Below are 21,582 nucleotides of genomic sequence, written 5' to 3'. Positions count from 1 at the left end.
AGGGACTTCATAGAATTTTTAGATAATCTTGAGTACATTTTAAATTAGGTTTAGCCTACTTCAACTCCAGCTAGCTATAGGAATAGGTACATGGTCCCAGATAGGTCAACCAAAAGTTCAAGCTGATTATCACAGTTTTGAACAGTATTTTTCTTCCAGAACTGTAAGAAAATAATTTTTTTCGTAATCCAGCATATAAACCGAATAAAGACAAAAACCACATGATTATCTCAATAGATGCAGAAAAGGCCTTTGAAAAAATTCAACAGCCCTTTGTGCTAAAAACTCTCAATAAATTAGGTATTGATGGGAAGTATCTCAAAATAATAAGAGCTATTTATGACAAACCCATAGCCAATATCATACTGAATGGGCAAAAACTGAAAGCATTCCCTTTGAAAACTGGCATAAGACAGGGATGCCGTCTCTCACCACTCCTATTCAACATAGTGTTGGAAGTTCTGGCCAGGGCAATCAGGCAGGAGAAAGAAATAAAGGGTATTCGATTAGGAAAAGAGGAAGTCAAATTGTCCCTGTTTGCAGATGGCATGATTGTATATTTAGAAAACCCCATCGTCTCAGCCCAAGAAAATAATTTTTCTTTTACTTACTAAAGTGAGCCCTGCTTTATTCTTCAACATTCCAGTTATACAAACCAATATAATTATTTATGCTTAGGTTAACCTGAGATAAGTTTCTGTCACTTTTAACTTGAAAGATCCTATTTAATTCTATGACAAGACACACTTTGTGGATCTATGTAGTGCTTCATTCATTCATTCATTAAACATTTTTGAGCTCCTGCTAAGAATTAAATGTCTGGTTCTTCATGAGGTGCTAAATATACTAAAATGAATTATATTGGATCCCTGCTTTTGAAGAATGAAGGATGGAGGCATGCAGGAAAAAGGTTGAGGCTGTAATACAGAAAAAATATGCAAAATGTACAGGAACACAGAAAAAATAGGAACTAACTTTGCATGACAGAAAGACGTCAAAGAGAAAGCGTTTGAACTGTGTTTTTAATGAGAAGCTAAAGCTGTATTTCTCAGCTGCATTTTTTATTACTGAAGTTCCTTATATTTTCAGGAGGATTCAGTGATGCTAGTTAATGTTGACCATATTTATTGAAGAATTTATCTTTTATTTCCTCTTCTCTATATCTCTATTACAGGATAATTAATTTACACTTAAGAAGAATTTCCCCAAAGTTGCATAATGCTCTACATTAGAAGCATAGTGTATGACCTCGATAAATCTCAGTCATCCATAAAGAAAAGGACAGCTTTTGGCAAGGATACTCCATGTTCTGCTGCCAATATCTTTCCTCTTTATCCTCAGGTAACTTAAGTAGCAGACATGTCACCATTTGAATGGTGGTGTAGAAAGAAGCCAATTAAATTCAAAAGCTCATAAGCTCATAGAGAAAGCAGGTTAGCATTCTGTACAACCAACAATTTTAATTGCCTTATATTGTATCTCAGTGGGTCAAATGCAAAACAAGAAAAAAAAAAGAAAAAAGGAAAAATAAAAAAACAGCCAACCAATTCTTTGTTCTGTGTATTATCACTCAATACCTTGGCATGTTCAGGAGAAGGGTACTCTTTGCAGAAGGGGACAGGCAAAGTCAAAGTTCATACTCTTTGAGGAACAAGTCCCATGCTTTAATTAAAAGCAATTAAATAAATAATAAGCAAAAGAGAATTGTCTTACATTAGAGGAATATCATTGAGTTGACAATAAATCCCGACAACGCTAAAATATTTTTCCCAACTAGAAATATTATTTTGGAGTGTGGGCACTTTCTCACTCTGGATTTTAGTACACATACACACACCTTCATGCATGCTCTTATATACCCACACTTAATATAAGCAAATAAACATGGTCCCAGGTATCCCCCTTCTTTCTATACGTGCCATTAAATTTTCTAGTTAATTATATATATTACACATGCACACATATACTTTTAATACACAAATGGTAGTTTTAAAAATAATCAACTTTTTTTAAGAGGGGGTGAGATTTACATATCAAATAATGGCATTTTGCTTTATCAGATTCAGAACTTCTTCCCATAGGACATATTGGAAAATCTTTGAACCTCAGAAGGAGTAAGCAATATGCTTTCAGGTGTACTGTTTCTACATGTGCAGCCAAGATGCAAACCCAGATTTGTCTGATGCCAAAGTCAACACTCTTTTTGCCACAAGAGATATAAGATAATCCAGTCTAGTCCACAGGACTACTAATGAGAGTGATCTTTACCCAGAGGACTCGTTTTAATATAAGGATAAAAAATAATTTGTAATTAGCAAACTAATTGGTTGTACTTAATGAATGGCAACTATCACAGATACTTTTTTCCCTAAGTATACCTATAACCATAATACCTATAACTCATACTAGCACTGTTATCTTTAACTTTTTGTAGAAATAGTTTTTCAAAGTAAATTTTAGCTTTAGTCTCATATCCTAGTGAATTTTGTGGTATTTTACTTAATGGCTAAAATGAATTGCATTGTGTGAAATGTCCAAAGAGGCCATGATCTTCTCAGCAGTGTTAAAAGTCTCAGAGTCGCAATGCAAACAAAAGTGTGTTTTTTTTTTCTGGAAAAAATTTTACTCTCCGGGAATTTTGTATTGTTGGTATATCATGGGGTCTCTATTTATTTAACTTAACTAGGAAATAATGTCTATGAAAAATTAAAAGTTAATATATTCATCATTAGAACCATCCAGAACTTCTTAAGCAGTGTAAAATCTAGTTGGGTATTTAAGAATACAAATAATTCATAGACTTCAAAGAAAATAATACAAAATAGAGATGCTCCAGTCTATAATTTGATAAAAATTAGTTTATGGGTACTATGTTCCATGATATCTCTCTGGAGAATTCATCATTTCCTATAAATACTACACTAAGATCTTACACAGCTTGGTAAGTGCACATGAAAGTTACTGAACAATGCTTTCATGGGACTCCACTATCTTATGTTACTTTGTCCTAGACCTCTAGTTGCTTATATTTTAATATTGTAGTATCTATAATTAATCTCACTAGGTATACTTGCATTTTTAATAAATTAATAAATCCATTCAATAATTCTTGCACCTGGGTCCACATTGACAACTGCTACAAGGCAAAGGCCTGAGGAGATGGAAGTTACGCTAATATAAGTGAGACATAATCCAAGTAGGGGAAATAATCTTTTAACAAAATCATTAAAATATGGTAAGAGAGGGATAAAACAGATAAGTGGAAAAGAGTGATTAGTGAGGCAATGTTAGGCAGGCTTCATGGAGAAAGTGATGTTTAAACTTGGACTTTGGGATGGTAAATGAGTTCACTGAGTGGAGAAAATGAAAGTAGCCAATCCAGGTAAAGGAAAGAAAGTGTGAAAAGGCACAGATACTCTCCTGGAGCATGGAGTTTTATATAGCACATTAGAGATAAGTTTTTGGGTTTACACTACAATTGAGAGGGTGCATAAATATATTAATCAAAGGATTAGAATAATCATAGTTTTTGATATATAACTGAAAGCACTATAATGAATGAATGAGAGTAGAACATAAAGACAAGAAAATTATAGAAATAGTGTAGAAACAAGATATTGAATACTACCTCAATTAAAGGAGCAACTAAATAGATGTCAAAGGGAGATTTACTGACATATAGAAAATAAAGGCAGCAAACTTTAGTTACTAATTAGATATTTGCATTTTGGATGGTAAAGAAATGGTAGTCATGATCTTTTGTGACTGGATATCTTAATTCTTACATTCTTTTTTTTATTTTCCACTAATTTTTTAATAAAATATAATTTTGATTCTTGTGCAGGTATAAAAAGTAATGAAAACTTAAAATTCTGGCCTGTATAAGATTGTTGAGATTATTCAACTACATATACATATGGAATTTTATTATTTTAAAAAACTTAACATGCCAAATTAAAATATTGCAAAAAATGCTTATTAATTATACCTCTAAATGCGTTATCATTTAAATAGCAATTAATAGTCCTAAAATGTTGGATGACCTACTCCATTCATTACTAAATGTCAACAAATGATGTAAAAATCTACTATCTTTAAGAAAGAATCAGAATTAAACAAGAAATGTAAGAAAAGTATTAATTGCTATCCTTTAAATGAATGAGAAAAGACTTCTGAAATTCTTCAGTTTAATGTTTTGGGACACTAGTACATTGAGTGACTTTATGCAGGATTGTACCCTAAGCAAAACAGGACATATGCCTTTCTGAGGTAGTTATACTCAAACATCAATTTCAACTTTGAAATATACTTTATTGTATTAGTCTATTCTTATGCTGCTATAAGGACATACCTGAGACTAGGTAATTTATATAGGAAAGAGGCTTAATTAACTCACAGTTCAGCATGGCTAGGCAGGCCTCAGGAAACTTATAGTCATGGCAGAAGGTGAAGCCAACACATCCTTCTTCACATGGTGGCAGGGAGAAGAAAAACGAGAGCTGAGCGAAGGGGGAAGTTCCTTATAAAATCATCGATCTTGGGAGAATTTACTGACTGTCACGAGAACAGGATGCAGGAAAGCAGCCCCATGATTCAATTATCTCCACCTCGTCCCTCTCATGACATGTAGGAATTATGGGAACTACAATTCAAAATGAGATTTGGGTGGGGACACAACCAAACCATATCATTTATCAAGACTAATCTTTCAGGGATCACTTTTATGCTTTGTACTAGAAGTTTCTCTGAACGTGTAGAGCACCATCAACTATGGGAAAGGGGCACAGTGTTGTCTCCTAAGCATGAAGCCAGCTCTCTGTGTTGTGTTGCTGCAACTGACACTTGCTATTGATGATCATTCTTTCCCTCCCTCAGAAGAATAAGAGGGGAGGATGAAGTCTGAAAGGTAATTATTTTTTTATTTTTTATTTTTTTATTATACTTTAAGTTTTAGGGTACATGTGTACAACGTGCAGCTTAGTTACATATGTACACATGTGCCATGTTGGTGTGCTGCACCCATTAACTTGTCATTTAACATTAGGTATATCATCTCCTAATGCTATCCCTCCCCGCTCCCCCCACCCCACCACAGGCCCCAGGGTGTGATGTTCCCCTTCCTGTGTCCATGTGTTCTCATTGTTCAGTTCACACCTATGAGTGAGAACATGTGGTGTTTGGTTTTTTGGTCCTTGCGATAGTTTGCTGAGAATGATGGTTTCCAGCTTCATCCATGTCCCTACAAAGGACATGAACTCATCATTTTTTATGGCTGCATAGTATTCCATGGTGTATATGTGCCACAATTTCTTAATCCAGTCTATCATTGTTGGATATTTGGGTTGGTTCCAAGTCTTTGCTATTGTGAATAATGCCGCAATAAACATACGTGTGCATGTGTCTTTATGGCGGCATGATTTATAATCCTTTGGGTATATACCCAGTAATGGGATGGCTGGGTCAAATGGTATTTCTAGTTCTAGATCCCTGAGGAATCGCCACACTGACTTCCACAATGGTTGAACACAGGCACGAAATAACTAAGATCAGAGCAGAACTGACGGAAATAGAGACTCAAAAAACCCTTCAAAAAATCAATGAATCCAGGAGCTGGTTTTTTGAAAAGATCAACAAAATTGATAGACCACTAGCAATAATAATAATGCAAGACTAATAATGCAGACTAATAATGCAGAAAACAGAGAAGAATCAAATAGACACAATTAAAAATGATAAAGGGGATATCACCACCGATCCCACAGAAATACAAACTACCATCAGAGAATACTATAAACACCTCTATGCAAATAAACTAGAAAATCCAGAAGAAATGGATAAATTCCTTGACACATCCACCCTCCCAAGACTAAACCAGGAAGAAGTTGAATCTCTGAATAGACCAATAACAGGATCTGAAATTGAGGCAATAATTAATAGCTTACCAGCCAAAAAAAGTCCAGGACCAGATGGATCCACAGCCGAAATCTTTTGGGTAAAATTGTACATCAGGTTCTGAAGAAACAGCTGAAAAAAACCTGTTTTTGTCATGCCTTGGAGGGAAAGGCAGACACAAACCATCCAAGGAAGAGGTATATTTAAGGTATCATAAACATTCAGGCATGATTATCCATCCTATTTAAATTTAGAGACTACTTCAGTCTCTTGAAATAATTTCTTATTTACTTCATCATAGTGGTGTTTTTTTCTGGGGAGGATGCTTTCATTAATCGAACTTTATGTTTCTTCCTGGAACTCAGTGACAATACATCACCATCACTGTCCCAGAAATGTCTTCAGTTGCACATCACTGTTTACTCTACTCATTTACTAGGCCTGCTATGACAAATTACCTCCAACTGGGGGGCTTAAAACAACAATCCTATTTTCTCAAAATTTGGAGGCTAGAAATCTGAGATCAAGGCATTGGCTAGAAGCAGGGTTGTTTCTTTCTGGAAGCTGACCAAGAAACCCTTCACATTCCCTTAACTTGGCTAACTTTAGTCAAGTTTCTTCCTTCCCTAAGGCCCAAGACTTTTCTTTACTCAGAACATATATTAAGAAAATATGTAATTGTAAATTCTTTCTCTGCCACTTTGAGATGCAAATCTTTTTAAAAGCTTTTCATTAATTTTACAACCTGGGAATGTTCTTCTCAAGAAACTTGGAGCCATTCCTTTGAAATATAATCAAGGAACATAGTGCTCCTATCTCCAGGCATCTGTGAGGTCTGTGAGCAGGCAGGAGCCTAATGTCTTATACAGACATCAGTCATTGGATTCAAGCCCAACCTAATTCAGTATGATAACATCTTAATTACAGGTTCAAATGCCCTATTTCCAAATAACATCACATTCACAGGTACCAGGGGTTAGGACTTCAACATATCTTTTTTGAGGGACACAAATCAACTCACGCATTTACAAAGAGTTTAAATGTGTTTATGGCAAAACAATTCATACTTGAGTCTTCTCCTAAGGACTAGGCTTAAAACAGTTTCATATATTTCCTTTAAATCCTTGGTGTGAGGGTCTACTAGCAGCACATGTTCAAGACTATTTATGTGCAAATATAACAGCTTCTCTTTTATTCTAGGTTTCTATGGTTAAATTTTCCTTCTTGCCAAGCATTTCCTCTTTAGTAAATCATTATTATATCCTCTCCCTCCTCTGACTCATTAACAGGGCAAGATTCTGGTAGTTGTTGGGTCATCCAGCTAGGAATCATTCTTTCTTTTCACAGGAAGTTATCAAGGTTCCCATACTGGCCAATATCTCAATTGATGTAGGAAGCATTAGAAAACAGTGGCTCATGCTTGCATAGGTCCCTAGCTTGGCACTGAATTTGCCCAGCTCAGGAGATTATAGGGCCAGGCATGATGACTCACACCTGTAAGCCCAGCTCCTCAAGAGGCTGAGGTGGAAGGATCACTTGAGACCAGGAATTCAAGACCAACCTGGGCAACATAGTGAGAACTTGTCTGGACGAAGAGAAAAATTAGCTGGATTTCATGGTGTATGTCTGTAGTCCCAGCTACTCAGGAGGCTAAAGCAGAAGGATTGCTTGAACCCAGGAGTTTGAGGCTGCATTGAGCTATTATTGTGCCACTGCACTTCAGTGTGGGCAATGGAGAGAGACCCTGCCTCAAAAACAATAACAACAAAACAAAACCTTTAAAATTAAGACACTGTCATAAAACATAAAAGTCTTTGGGCCAGGTGTGGTGACTCATGTCTATAATCTTAGCACTTAAGGAGGCCAAGGCAGCAGGATCACTTGAGGCCGGGAGTTTGAGACCAGCCTGGGTAACATAGCAAGACCCTGTTTCTAAAACAAAAACAAAAACAAAACAAAGTAGCTTGGCGTGGTGGCACATACCTGTAGTCCTAGCTACTTGGAGGCTGGGACAGGAGAATTGCTTGAGGTCAGGAGTTTGAGGCTACAGTGAGCTACGATCATGCCATTTCTTTGTATTCCATCTTGGGTGACAGAGCAAGACCTTGTCTCTAAAAAAAAGAAAAGAAAAAAGAAAGTTATAGACTGTAGTTTTTGCTAAGCCAATTCAGCATCTGTTTTCTCTCCTAAAATTTCTTCTCCACTCCTGACAATTTTTTTTTTAAGATTCACAATTACTTGTACTGTTACTGTCAGAGGCATTCGAACCAAAGAGACTCCATTTTGAGGGAGGGCTAGGAAAATGAGGCTGAGACTCATTCTCAGCATTTCTGAGAATGATAGACTGCATTCTCAGAAAATTAGGTGTTCCTAACCTCTACATGTTTACAGTTAAGGGAACAAATTAACAATGTTTACTAAACAGACCCAGACTTGGGAGTGTCCAGATATCCCAATATCTGGAGAACAAAGGCATTCCTAATTTTGCTTTAAAGATAATAATATTGATTCTTGCAAAATATAGTTATTAAGAAAATTAATCCTTTATCACAAACCCTTGTAGCAGAGCACATCTCCTCATATATGAGTATTGTACCTAGGGTGGACGCATTCCACTTCTTACTTTCAGGAATGTCCTACTCTGTCTATAGAGTAGCTGTTCTTTCACAATTTTACTTTCTTAATAAACTTGCTTTTACTTTGCACTGTGGACTTGCCCTGAATTCTTTCTTGTGTGAGATCCAAGAACCCTCTCTGGGATCTAGATTGGGATCCCTTTCCTGTAACATATTTCTGGCGACCATGAAGGGACTATAGTGAGGAAACCGCCAACTTTGGGTAAGTGATGGGGCCCTGTAATATATTTCTGGTGACCACAGAAGGGACTATAGTGCAGAAATGCTGACCAATGGCTACCTTTGGGTGAGTGGTGGGGTCCTGTAACATCTTTCTGGTGACCAAAGAAGCAATTACAGTGCAGAAACCCTGACCCAACAGCTACCTTTGGGTAAGTGGTGGGGTCTTGTACTGAGCTATTGGTAGTTAGAGTGGTGTTGGGGCTCAGAAAATGATACTGCAAATTGGAAGTCTCAGAAGCAAAGTTTCTTTCTGACCTTCTCTTGCCCTCCTGTCTCTTGCCCCTCATTCCTTCCTGGGTCAAGCCATAGAAACTAGAATTCCTCTTCACCAAGATGGGTCATAGAAACCAGACCCTGTTTTCCCCAAAGCCAGCTGTAAAACCTAAAAATATTATTCTAACCTTCTCTAGCTTTTCTATGTAACAGCTGCCCTTAAATTAATCAAGACCTTTATTTCAGAGGAGTCCTGTCCCCTACCTAGGTGAAAGAAATGCTATAAAAAGTGACAACCAAATTGAGTGACTAGGTCATACGTTTCAATCATCAAGGTTTTTATTAAGCCATCTTTAGGGTATGTTCCAGAAAACACATGCCACAGACACATGTGTGACTGTTTTTCTGAAGATATTTTTCAGGAAGTTTAGTGTTTGCTCATTTTCTTAAAGTTGGGGAAGGCATACAGGTAGAGGAGCAGGTAGGTGGTAAAACAAATAGTTACATTCCTGGGAGACTTTACTTAGTCCCCAGTAAATACACATTTTACATGAGATAAAGTAAGTGTCTTAAGAGAAAAAGGTAGTAAAGGAGGAGTCAATTATGCAGACATCTCTGGGGAGGTGAAGGAATGAGTCTTGACTTTGTTCTGCACCTGGGAAGGTAAGCTTGTAATGGACATTTTCAGTGTGGAATTGAACAGATTTTAGTTTTAGGAGCTAGACTTAGATTCTAGACCTAAAATTACAGTTGAAATGTTCTCGTTTATGGGAGACCAACAAGGAATTTGCCTATAATTGATCTCTCAGGACAGTCCTTTGCAGATGGCCAAGATCATTTTACCTTTCTGTGGAAATCTGGCTGATGCATAACATTAGCAACAGCTCTTCACTTGGAAGAGGGTGTTGCAGTGGCTCAGTGTCCAGGATTAATCTTCTCTTTCGCAAAATAAGTTTGGGGGAATTCTGATTTTTTTTTTCCTTTATTGGAGAATCAAAGAAGAATATTACTGAGCACACAGATCTTGTTGAATTTTCCCACTCAATCTGCTTAGCTCAGACTCTTTTGTTCAATCACACATCTGCACAGTTGTCCCTGCTTCATAAAACCCAAAGCATAAAAACTGAACAGTTTTCCCTGTATCTTTTGGGTCACTATTCTGAAGACTTTCATATCGTAGAAAGCTATTATCAAATAAACCTGCTATTCTTTTCTCTTGTTAACTGATCTTTTGTTAGAGAAATGTTGACTGTGACCATTTATGATAAAAGACATACCCCCGTTCCATTCCTACAAGGTCAAGATTTCTACATTTTGTAGTACTCTTACCCTGTGGAAAAGAAAAGCATTTTATGTTTTCATTTATCCTAGTTTAGGGATTATTTTTCAATATGTTGAAGAGCTACCTTGCAAACCTTCTCTGAATAGGGTCCCTTCTTTAACAGCAATGTCTACATTTTTCCTCCCAACCACCTTCTCTGTCCATTTCACAGTACAGCAGGCCACTGGACACATGGGGGTGGGTAGGAAAACCATTCCTAACATTTCTTGAGTTTTCCTTTGGCAAACTTCCTAAGGCAGCACCAAGGCCTTCTAGATCAAGGAATTTTTATATTATGTATTTAAATTTCTTAGACCACAAAAGCTATGTATAGTCCTTAATATTTTTTCATATCAAATATTCTTTCCTGAGTTTCCTCTGTTATATTAATGATGCTGCTAAGGTATAAAAGTAAGATAAGCTATGAACTGTAGAAGAAAAAGTACTTCTGATATTCTCTGACTAATATAAGGGGATATCATTGATTGATATGGGAAATAGGTTTGGAGGTGTAATTAGTTGTTTTAGGATACAAATATCCGATTAGAGAGAAATATTCTGCAGAGCATTCACCTTCCAATCTTCATAATACCTATCAGCATATCCAGTTTGTCATCAAAGTGTTACAGCCCAAGGAGTTTTTATTGCTCCCTGCACAAATAAAGCCAATTCACTGAGACAGTGTTTCATATAAGAGAAGGAGTTTGATTATTTCAAGGGGAGTGGAAGGATGGGAGATTTTTTTCAATTCTGCCTCTCTGAGAGCTTGGAGGCTAGGGTTTTTAAGGATAATTTGGAAGGCAGGGGGCTAGAGGACAGGTGCTGCTGATTGCTTGGAGATGAAATTATAGGAATATCCAAACTGTCTTCATGTGCTGAGTCAGTTTCTGGGTGAGGGTCACAGGACCAGTTGAGTCAGGTCCTTGGTATGAGTCACAAGTCTGGCTGGAGTCAGTTCATTTACCCAAATGAAAAAGCCTGAAAAATATCTCAAAGATCAGTCTTAGATTTTGACAATAGTGATGTTATCTATAGAAGCAATTAAGGAAATGATTAATCTTGTACCCACGGCTACATGAGTCTTGGGCAATAATAGAAAAGCAAGCTAGGGAAAAATGGCTGGTTATTGTTTAACTAAGCTTACATCTTAGTAGAATTCAGGCTTCTCCCATATTCTTAACCTTTGGCCTTTTGTCAGAGGCATTCCAACTAGAGATAATCCATCTTGAATGAGGGCTAGAAAATATAAGGCTGGGACTTGCTGGGCTGGGTTCCCAGGGGACTAGGCATTCCCAGCCTCTAGATGTTTATGGTTAAGGGAACTGAGCAATAATGTTTACCAAACAGACCCAGTCCCAGGAAAGTCCTGATACCCCAATATCTTGAGAACAAAAACCTTTCCTAATTTTGCTTTAAAGATAATATGAATTTTTGCCAAACATAGTAATTATAAAGTTAATCCTTTATCACAAACCCTTGTAGTAGAGCACATCTCCCTATGATTTTTTTTGTTATCCTATATATAAACAAGCATTGTACCTAGGGTGGGTACGTTCCTCCTCTTTTGGGAAAGCCCTGCTCTATCTATGGAGTTGCCATCCTTTCACCCTTCTACTTTCTTAATAAACTTGCTTTTGCTTTGCACTGTGGATCCACCCAGAATTCCTTCTTGAATGAGATTCAAGAATGCTCTCTTGGGGTCTGGATCAGGACCCCTTTCCAATAACACTTTCATTAGTCTTACAGAGGTGTTTTTAGTCCACAAGCAAAAAGGAAGTTAGTTTCCGGAAGGTACTACTATCATTCGTCTTTTAAAGTTAACAAAAGCAGTTAACTGGTGAAGTTAGAAGCAAGATGGAGTTAGCGATGTTAAATCTCTATCACAGTCATGATTTTTGTAAAAGTGATTTCAAAAGTGCACCTCAAACTCTAAAATTAAAAGGATGCTTCTATGCTTTAGAAGAGGGATCAGTAGTCTATAGTCTGAGGACCAAACCCATGCTACCAACTGTTCTTATATGTGAAGTTTTATTGAAATGCAGCCATATCTATTCACTTATGTTTTTTCTGTGGCTGCTTTTGGCCTACATTGGCAGAGTTGGGTAGTTGCACCAAAGACCATTTTACTTGCAAAGCCTAAAATACTTTCTGGCTTTTCACAGAAAAGTTTGCTGACTCTTGCTCTAAACAAGGGTTTTCAATCTTCTGGCTTCCCTGAAGAAAAAATGGTCTTGCGCCACACATAAAATACACTAACACTAACAATAGCTGATGAGCTTAAAAAAATAAAAAATAAAAAAATAAAGGCCGTGGTGCATAATGTTTTAAGAAAGTTTACAAATTTGTGTTGGGCTACATTCAAAGCCGTCCTGGGCTACATGCAGCCCACAGGCCATGGGTTGGACAAGCTTTCTCTAAACAAACTAGAGCCAGGTTATATAGGTTATATATGTCTATTATTATTTATTCACATTGAACACTTTGCTTGACATTTTTCCCCATTTTTCTTTGAACAAATCATTTAAGTTTAGTTGCTGAAATTCTGCTTATCTTTTAAGATTTTACTCATGCTTTATTTCTTTTAGAAAGTTGTTCTTAGTACGTTTTTCTTAGGTATAACTGACCAACAACTGAGTTTGCTAAATATATCCCTCTATAGTTTTCTCAAGAACCAACATGTTTCTTATTTATCCTTATGCCATTAGTGCATATCCCAGTATCTGCCACATAGTAGAGCTTAAATGTCTATTGATTACATGCAGGAATGAATGCAGTAAAGAAAATATAGATGACTAGTTTTCAATTTTTAGTGTTAAAAAGCTTTGTTACAAAATGTAAATATAAATATTAATAATTACATAGAGTATATTCCATTCAAGTCTTCTCCTGTTTCCCTTTATTAAAATCAGAGGCTAAACAATAGGAAAGGCTATTAGCTATTGTTTTTTCTCTCTTCTGGCTTCATTTTCTTCCCCTATCTGAATCTTCTCTGTACTCCAAGTTTGAGGAGAGGGAAATGTATTAGATATTTTTATGTTGTTATGCTGATTTTAATTACTTTTTGGCTGACTCTTGTTGGCCCTTATGCTCTCCATTGTGACAAGCATCCAAATTATTTCATATAGCATATTAGTGAGTTTTGCAGAGACACTCTCCCATGCTAAACTCAATAAAACACCAATACTCTGGCTATCTTTAATGACTGCACCCCATCTCCCATCTACAATTACTCATAGGATTTACCCATTCCCCTTTTTCAGAAGTGCAGCTTTTTTAGATTTAATTCTCCCATATCACTTAGCTACATACTTTTCTGCTTTCTACCTCTTAAGGAGCTCACATATTATTATAAAGTCAAATGGAAGTGCAGCTTGTACAATGTTTTCCATCCTGACTCCACACCATATAACCACTGATAGCTTCAGGCAGCTTCTTAGATTTATTTTATTTTATTTTTCCTGAGGAGAAGAAAACATCAGACAGTTGATGACTGATAAATTCCCAAACTCCAGGGAACTTATTTCAATTTCTTTTTAAAATTATCTCTCAATCATTTGAGATGCTTTCAACTTCAACTTTAGAGTGAAAGAAGAAATAAAAGAGGAATGATTATCAATCTTACTAACTTGCTTATATATATATATATATATATATATATATATATATATATATATATATATGACCTGTCTGTTTTTCTCCTTAGCTTTTCCTTTTCATTGTCAGTATTCTGAATCCTAATGATTCTATATATATATAAGGATTATGGACTATCCATTATCTTCTCTCTTTTATCATCAATATTTTTCTTTTGACTTGCTCCTTCTCAAAATAATGTAACATACTTTAATTGCCTACATTTAAAAAATAAAGCAAAACAAAACAATCTCCCTTGAGAAACTCCATTACTTCTTCATATACTCATTTACCTATCCCCTTCTAGCAACAGTAAGCACTCTTGACAAAGTAGGCTACTCTTGCTTTCTCCATTTTTTACCTCATACTCATTGCAATTTGTCACTTAACTGAAAGTGCTAAAATTACTCCATGCAATTGTAACTGATGTTAAATTTGAAGTACCTTGAAACATCAAGATATAATGCATATGGATAACCTGAAGTGAGATACTAACCTAATGTTAACATTGAAAAATTAAGTATGAGAGAAGGGCTTAGATGACTCTTAAAGTCCTCAAACACATGGGTACTATGAAAGGGTCTAAAGTTGAAGATTAGAGAGGATCTGAAGTAAATGATTTATTTAGAGATAATTGTCACATTGATGTGATTAACGATGTCTGCCCCCATTCAAAAGAAAGGAGTAAGTTTCCTACTTCTTTATCTCAAACTAAGAAAAGCAAACTTGAAAATGGATGTTAGAGAATTTATGTGCCCACAGTGATTGGAAATGGGTTTGACTCCTACATAGTAAATCTAAAGAGGCAGAGAATAGCCTTAAGCTGAGAAAGCTAGCAATTTTGTTTTCTTAGATATTGTTAGAGAAAAGGGTATGAGAGAGAGAGAGAGAGAAGGAAGACAAAGATAGACATACTGAGAAACTTAGACTCTATTCAATATGACTACCAGAGGAGAAAATAGGCATCGGTAAAGACAAGCTAAATATATCATCAAATTTTTAGGTAAACTAGAATATAAGAGTGAATAAACAAGAATAAATTAACTTAGAGGAACATATCTGGGACATAGGCTTTAACATCTTGGCAGATATTCCGTGGGATACAGAAAATTTATGACTAGAATAGATATTAGAAGAATGCAGTAAGTGGAGGCTAATGCTGAGCAAAAGTTTAAGATGTTTGGGTTGAAATGTCAGATAGTAGAAGAAATCATAATACGGTTTAGAAATATGGGCTAGCTGAAATAATTATATTATTTGAGTCACCATAGCATTATGCTCCAGAAGAAGACCCAGAGGATGCAACTTTCACCAAGATCACCAAAAACATGCTGGTGAAAAAGGTACTAGCAATTATATCATGAAGTTCAGGGTTGCTTCATAGGAAAGTCAAGGCTGCCAGTAGGACAGGCAGCCTTAGAACCCAAAATTGGCTTACTAAATGGCACAGTGGGGATGATGGGGTCCAAAAGCAATTGCTGTTATTGGTAGTATTTAACCATCCAAAGGCAGAGAGGTGATCATTTTTATAATGACGGTCAATGTCAAGGGATAGTCAAGAAGTCTTGACCCACAGGTGGTTGTGTAGATAGTTAATGGAATGTGGCATCCCTAGGGACAAATAGAAGGGCAATTACCCAGTTTTCTATTTAATATCTACAATCAGAAGTCAAAAGTGAAGGAGCAGTAGGTTGAGGACAGTAACCCAGATATAAAGTTTCAATCTCTTACTCAGTTTTCATGCCTGAGTTAATTTTAAAGTCTGTATACCACTGAAAAAGGAGATATCTAAGTTTACAAGAGGAAAGATCCTATAATAACACAGCAAGTACATACTACAAAGATTCCCCTAGTACTTCCCCAGAGGAATCTATGGTCATTTACTTTGTTGAGTGAACGCTGGGGAAAGAGAAATATCACAACATTTGAAAGACAATTAGACCCAGGTTGTTAGTTGACATTAATACTTGAAGATAAAAAGCATAATCATAACCTCCTGATTGATTGGTGACATATAACAGCCATGTTGTAAATGGATTCCTGGCTAAAATTCAGCTTAGACCATCTCTGCAGTGTCAAGAGATCCAACAATTGATTATTTTGCCAATTTCCAATTCTATAATTGGAATGACACACTTGGTTATTGGATAACCACCATGTTGGATGCTTGGCTTCTCAGGTAAGAATGACCAAACTCTGGAAGGGTATTAAAAGAAAATCCTTAGCCAAATTAAATTTAAATGAGTTTAATTGAGCAAAGAACAGTTCATGAATTGGGCAGCCTCTCCAACCCATGTAGGCTGAGAGAGACTCCAGTGCAGCCATGTGGCAGAAGATTTATGGAGAGAAGGAAAGTGATTTACAGAAAATGGAAGTGAGGTATACAAACAGCAGATGGGTTACAGCTTGACATTTGCCTTATTTGGTTACGATTTGAACAACTGGTCCTCTTTGATTGGCCAAAACTCGGTGATTAGCAGAAGAGTAGATTACAGTCTGTTACAACTATATTTGGATTATAGTTCACTATGTAGAAGAAACCTTAAGGCCAAACTTAAAATATATGAGGCAGCTTTAGGTTAAACTTAACATTTCCCCAATTTTGGTCATCCTCTAAATTTTGAGATTGACCAAAACTTTAGTTGTTGATGTTATTATCATCATTGTAAATGTACTTATTGGGTCTCAAAATACTCTGTACTTATTCGGTCTCAAAACACTCTGGAAAATAGCAGAACAGTGGGTTTTGTAAGGTGGAAACAAAGACTTCAGGTTATTCTTTTTTAATGATTATTGTACAACATCCCTCCTTGTGCTGGAATATCCTATTTACAGGAGAAAAGCAAAAACTGCTCTGTTCTAGGATCTATCTGTTTCCTTAAAGTCTTAGTTTGACTATGTCACATTTAGCATAAATGATCCCGTTTTAGTTTGGTCTGGTCTGTTGAGGTCTAGTGCATGAGCTCAGACAGAAACAAAGGACTTCCACAATTTTGCTTAAAATTTCCCCCCTTTTGGTCAAGTTCTCACTTTGGTGAGAGTATGATCAAAACTTAGGACCTTAGCAGCACTCTCAGTTGCCACCATTTTGGGTTTCTGGTCTTAGCATATCATTAATAAGTTATGGTGCCCGCATGGTCACACATTACTTTCAGGTCTTTCCATTCCAGTTGAAGATATACAATTTGACATTCTGTAGATGACCGCATGCAAACATTGTAGACTTTTGAGAGAATGCAGTGTACCAGAGAGACTACTATTATGACTATCGAGTTTGGAGTATGCTCCTTAGCCAGGGTAGCCATGAACCCAACACACTAAAATCAAAGAGATCAAATAATAAGTTAGGTAAAAGTCTACTGGCTTTATCCAACCAGCCTGTTTGCTAATTCCCTACAATTGAATATAATACCAATGTATTTCTCCATGTGCAACGAGACGTGCCAACAACTGCACAAATACTTCTCTATTTAGCCAGTAAGTAATCTAGAAGAAGTCTATTATTTAGTATAACTTTCACAAGATAATTTGAAGTCTGCAGTATAACCATAGCCTTTATATTAAAATCTCCTACACAGCCTATAATGAGGAATTAAATTTTTAATCATTGCCTCATTTACTCCAAACCATGACATAAAGACCTAATAAATCATGTCCATCTAGAAGAACGAAGAACTCTTGGCAACCTTTGCTTTAACCCATGATGCAAGTTAAGATGAGTGAGCCAATATTCTGTTTCAGACTGATTACGAGGCAACAGATATACTGTTAAGAATTTTCACATACATTGACCTTTTGTCTTCCACCTATCAGGGCAAAAGGTTGTCATGTATAAGGCTGGCTACAAAATTTTTCTCAAATAAAAGTATACCTCACAAATGCACATGAAAGACTTATTTTTCATTTCTATAGTTCATAGAGGCTTATTTTTTTAAAAAAAATGGAAAGATAATTATCTCACGAGAGCAAAGATATCTTGATTCATGGTCTTGGGAAAAAAGTTGTCCATGTCAAGCATGCCGTCTGCTTCTGGGGAGACTGGGGATAAACTTCCCTGATTAGCTTTACCGTAAGTTTTCCAATGGTGAAACATTCAAGAGTGTGGAGGAAACCTTCTGAGTTGTAAGATTATGAACCCAAGGTTCAACGTTCCCAAGTTTTGCTTCAGTGTGGATGGTGAGGGCAATCTTTCTATGATGTTCTCAGAAGATTGAATCTTTGGGTTCTAGATTGTGAAGAAGTTGACTGTTCTCAGTCAGGGGACTATAAGAAGCTTTCTTAATCTGGTGAAAGTACACCTTGGTATATGAGCTACTGTTATAACATCAGCCCTTTTGCATGGGAAAGCTTTCTTACAATCAGAAAACATGCACTGAACATGACAAAAGTTCAATTCAAATCCCTCTATAAATGTTTAAGTGGCACATTGGGTAGCAGAAATGTACCTGAAGTTTGATTGTCTTTCCAAGCATATGGGTTTGATAAACCAAACATTGGTCATAAACTATTACAGCAATTTAGAACAGTCACCACATCTATGAAGGTTAGAGCCTGTCTAACTCTCTCAAAACAGCCAGGAGGCAAAACAGAAAAAGCAGGAAAGAAGGGGCCATATTGGTGAGGACTAAACTCTGATTTTTTCTCTTGCCCAAATGCCAACCTAAGGGGTCTGGAGAGTCATGCCCTACAAAATCATAAATTCTCATCAGATTGGTTTTAATTGACCCTGTATGTCATAACTTACTTTCCAATGTGACTCTGGCATAATAAAGGAGAAAATCAAAATGTTTTACCCCAAATTATATTTCCTAGCTATAGCTTGAAATTGCCCTGCAAAGTCTCTTGTGGGAAAAACCCACATTCTATATCCCTTTTCCCCTTTGTTTTCCTTTCTTCTTTCCTTCCCAAACCCAGGAGATAATCAGCTATGAGCCAGGCACCCTTTTCGGTCTGATAAGAAACATTTTACAACCTGCTCTCTCTCTGAAGTTTGCTATCTGAGAGATTCCTCTGCACAATAAAACTTGGTCTCTACAATCCTTTACCTTAACCTAAACATTCCTTTTCATTGATCCCAGGTCTTCAGATAAGCTCAACCAATTGTCAATCAGAAAATGTTTAAATTTACCTATAGCCTGGAAGCCCCTGCTTTGAGTTGTCCCACCTTTCTGAACTGAACCAATGTCTTCCTTCCTTCCTTCTTTCTTTTTTTTTTTTTTCCCCCAGCATCTCACTCTGTCACCCAGGCTGGAGTACGATGGTGCGATCTCGGCTTACTGCAACCTCTGCCTCCCAGGTTCAAGCGAGATTATCCTGCCTCAGCCTCCCAAGTAGCTGGTATTACAGGCACCAGCCACCACACCCAGCTATTTTTTGTATTTTTAGTAGAGATGGAGTTTCACCATGTTGGCCAGGTTGGTCTCGAACTCCTGACCTTGTGATCCACCTGCCTCGGCCTCCCAAAATGCTGGGATTACAGGTGTGAGCCACCACGTCTGGCCGTATTTCTTAAATGTATTTGATTGATGTCTCATGCCTTCCTGAAATATATAAAACCAAGCTGTACCCAAACAGCCATGGGCACATGTTCTCAGGACCTCCTGAGGGCTGTGTCATAGGTTATGGTCACTCATATTTGGCTCAGAATAAATCTCTTAAAATATTTTACAGAGTTTAACTTTTTTCATCAACAATCACATACACATAATATATATAGCCATACAAACACACATAAGCAAATCTCATAGCTTTCATAAAGAATTATCATTAGCCAGCTGTTAGTTTTTCTTTTCTGCATTCAGACTATTAATCCTCCAATTACCCATTTCATTGCTCTAAGCAATTGTTAACTAAGGGGAAGAAAAAGGCATTCCTGAAGGGACAACTCTTAAGTGAAACAAAAAATTTATATTTCATAAATACAGAGCTAAGATTTTAGGCCTAAATAGTATCATTTGCTTAAACCAAGAGAAAAAAGTGGTGTCAAGTAAAAGTTTCATCAAGATGAGATGGCCAGAAAAGTACCTTATACAAAGGTTTGACTTATTATATAAATTTATAACAATGGTAAGAGTTTCTAATGCACATAGGTAGACATCCTTAAAAATGGAGATTTCCTTCGTAGATATACATTTCTTTTACAGAATGGTTTCAAGTTAGCCAATTAAATTACAAAAAGGTGTATTTTAGTTTGATAGGTGTTCTTTTTAACTTAGTTACTGTTTCTTAGTTAAAATTACTAAAATTACTGAGTTCAGGGTAGAGCCCTTTAAAGAATGGGGCAAAGAAAGCATTCTTTATGCCTGGCCTCTTCATGGATAGATCTGAAAAAGAAGCAATTTTACTTGAGGGTCTATGTTTTATAAACACTTTATTTAGAAGAAGTTTTTCTTTTCACCTTTAGGTAGAATAGCAACTAAGCCAAAAGGTTAGCAGATTTAATTTTTCTTATCAATTAATCACTTAAGTTTTTATTTGCCTTTTATAAAGAGTTTTTAAATAAAAATACTGAAATCTTTTTAGGAGCTTCTGCATATCAACAGACATCGCTAGATGAAATTAATTCAGGAGTCCTAATTTTCAAATGCACTTCCTCAAGCAAAATGTGGTTCATTTGGAATGTTCTACTTTAACTTTAAATGATCTTTAGTAAGATTTTACCATTTCTGTAAGCCTTTGCTATTTCTGGGGCCTAAAACTTATGCAAGTACAAGCCAGAAGTTACTCAGTTTTTCAGAAATCAAGGACCCCATTTTTACCTCAAATATTGGCTTTAGCTCTCAGATCAACTTAGCCAGTGATTTTTCCCCTACATTAATATGTAAGAAAAAAATGGGGATAGAACAAAATAATCCCTGCAAATTTCCAGAAGCTGAAGTTTATACCCACTGCAATATTGCCATTTACTACTGTTTTTTGTGTTTTTTTTTTTTTGTCTCTGACTCAGTCAGACATAAGAGGCATCTAACTGGATCCAAGCCAGTTAACTGTTGGATCCACTCTAATCCTGGACCCAGAACAGTCCCTGTTGTAACTTTCATACCCAGTTTGGATCAGAAATTTTCTCAAACAAACTCAGAGATCTCAAAATCTGTGGAGCTTTAAAATCTGAGAGAGCACTTACCATGATCCCCAGTTGCTGCAAGAGCACAATCCACACAATGGGCCTGGCAGATACCTTGCCTGGTCACTCAGTGCTCCTGGAAGTTTCTGGAAGCTCTACTTCAAATCTCACTTCTGACACCACCTGTTGAAAGAAAATGCTTAGCCAAATTTAACTGAGTTTAATTGAGTGAAGAACTATTCACAAATTGGGCAGTCTCTCCAACCAGAGTAGATTCAGAGAGACTCCAGCACAGCCATGTTGTGGAAGATTTATGGACAGAAGAAGAAAAGTGATGTACAGAAAATGGAAGTGTGGTACAGAAACAGCCAGATTGGTTACAGCTTGCCATTTGCCTTATTTGAACATGGTTTGAACAGTCGATCCCCTTTGACTGGCCAAAACTTGGTGACTGCACAAAAGTTGGTTATATAGTCTCTTTACACCTCCATTTAGGTTATAGTTCACTATGTGCAGAGAAACTGAGAGACAGGACTAGCTGGATTTCCTAGACCGACTAAGAATTCCTAAGCCTGGCTGGGAAGGTGAATGCACCCACCTTT

At 36.6% G+C, this 21,582-nt stretch overlaps 1 non-coding gene across 1 annotated transcript; it reads left to right on the top strand.

Annotated features, from left to right (window-relative positions):
- Nucleotides 1-4,696: 4,696 nt before the first annotated feature.
- LOC129011122 (small nucleolar RNA U3) lies at nt 4,697-4,908 on the top strand. Its single transcript, XR_008493238.1, has one exon. It is a non-coding gene; the product is annotated as a small nucleolar RNA U3 (small nucleolar RNA).
- Nucleotides 4,909-21,582: the final 16,674 nt, after the last annotated feature.

This window comes from Pongo pygmaeus, chromosome 10, assembly GCF_028885625.2.
Source record: "Pongo pygmaeus isolate AG05252 chromosome 10, NHGRI_mPonPyg2-v2.0_pri, whole genome shotgun sequence".
NCBI lineage: Eukaryota > Metazoa > Chordata > Mammalia > Primates > Hominidae > Pongo > Pongo pygmaeus.
The sequence above is the reverse complement of the archived record's forward strand: the minus strand, read 5'-3'. Positions and strand labels throughout refer to the sequence as shown.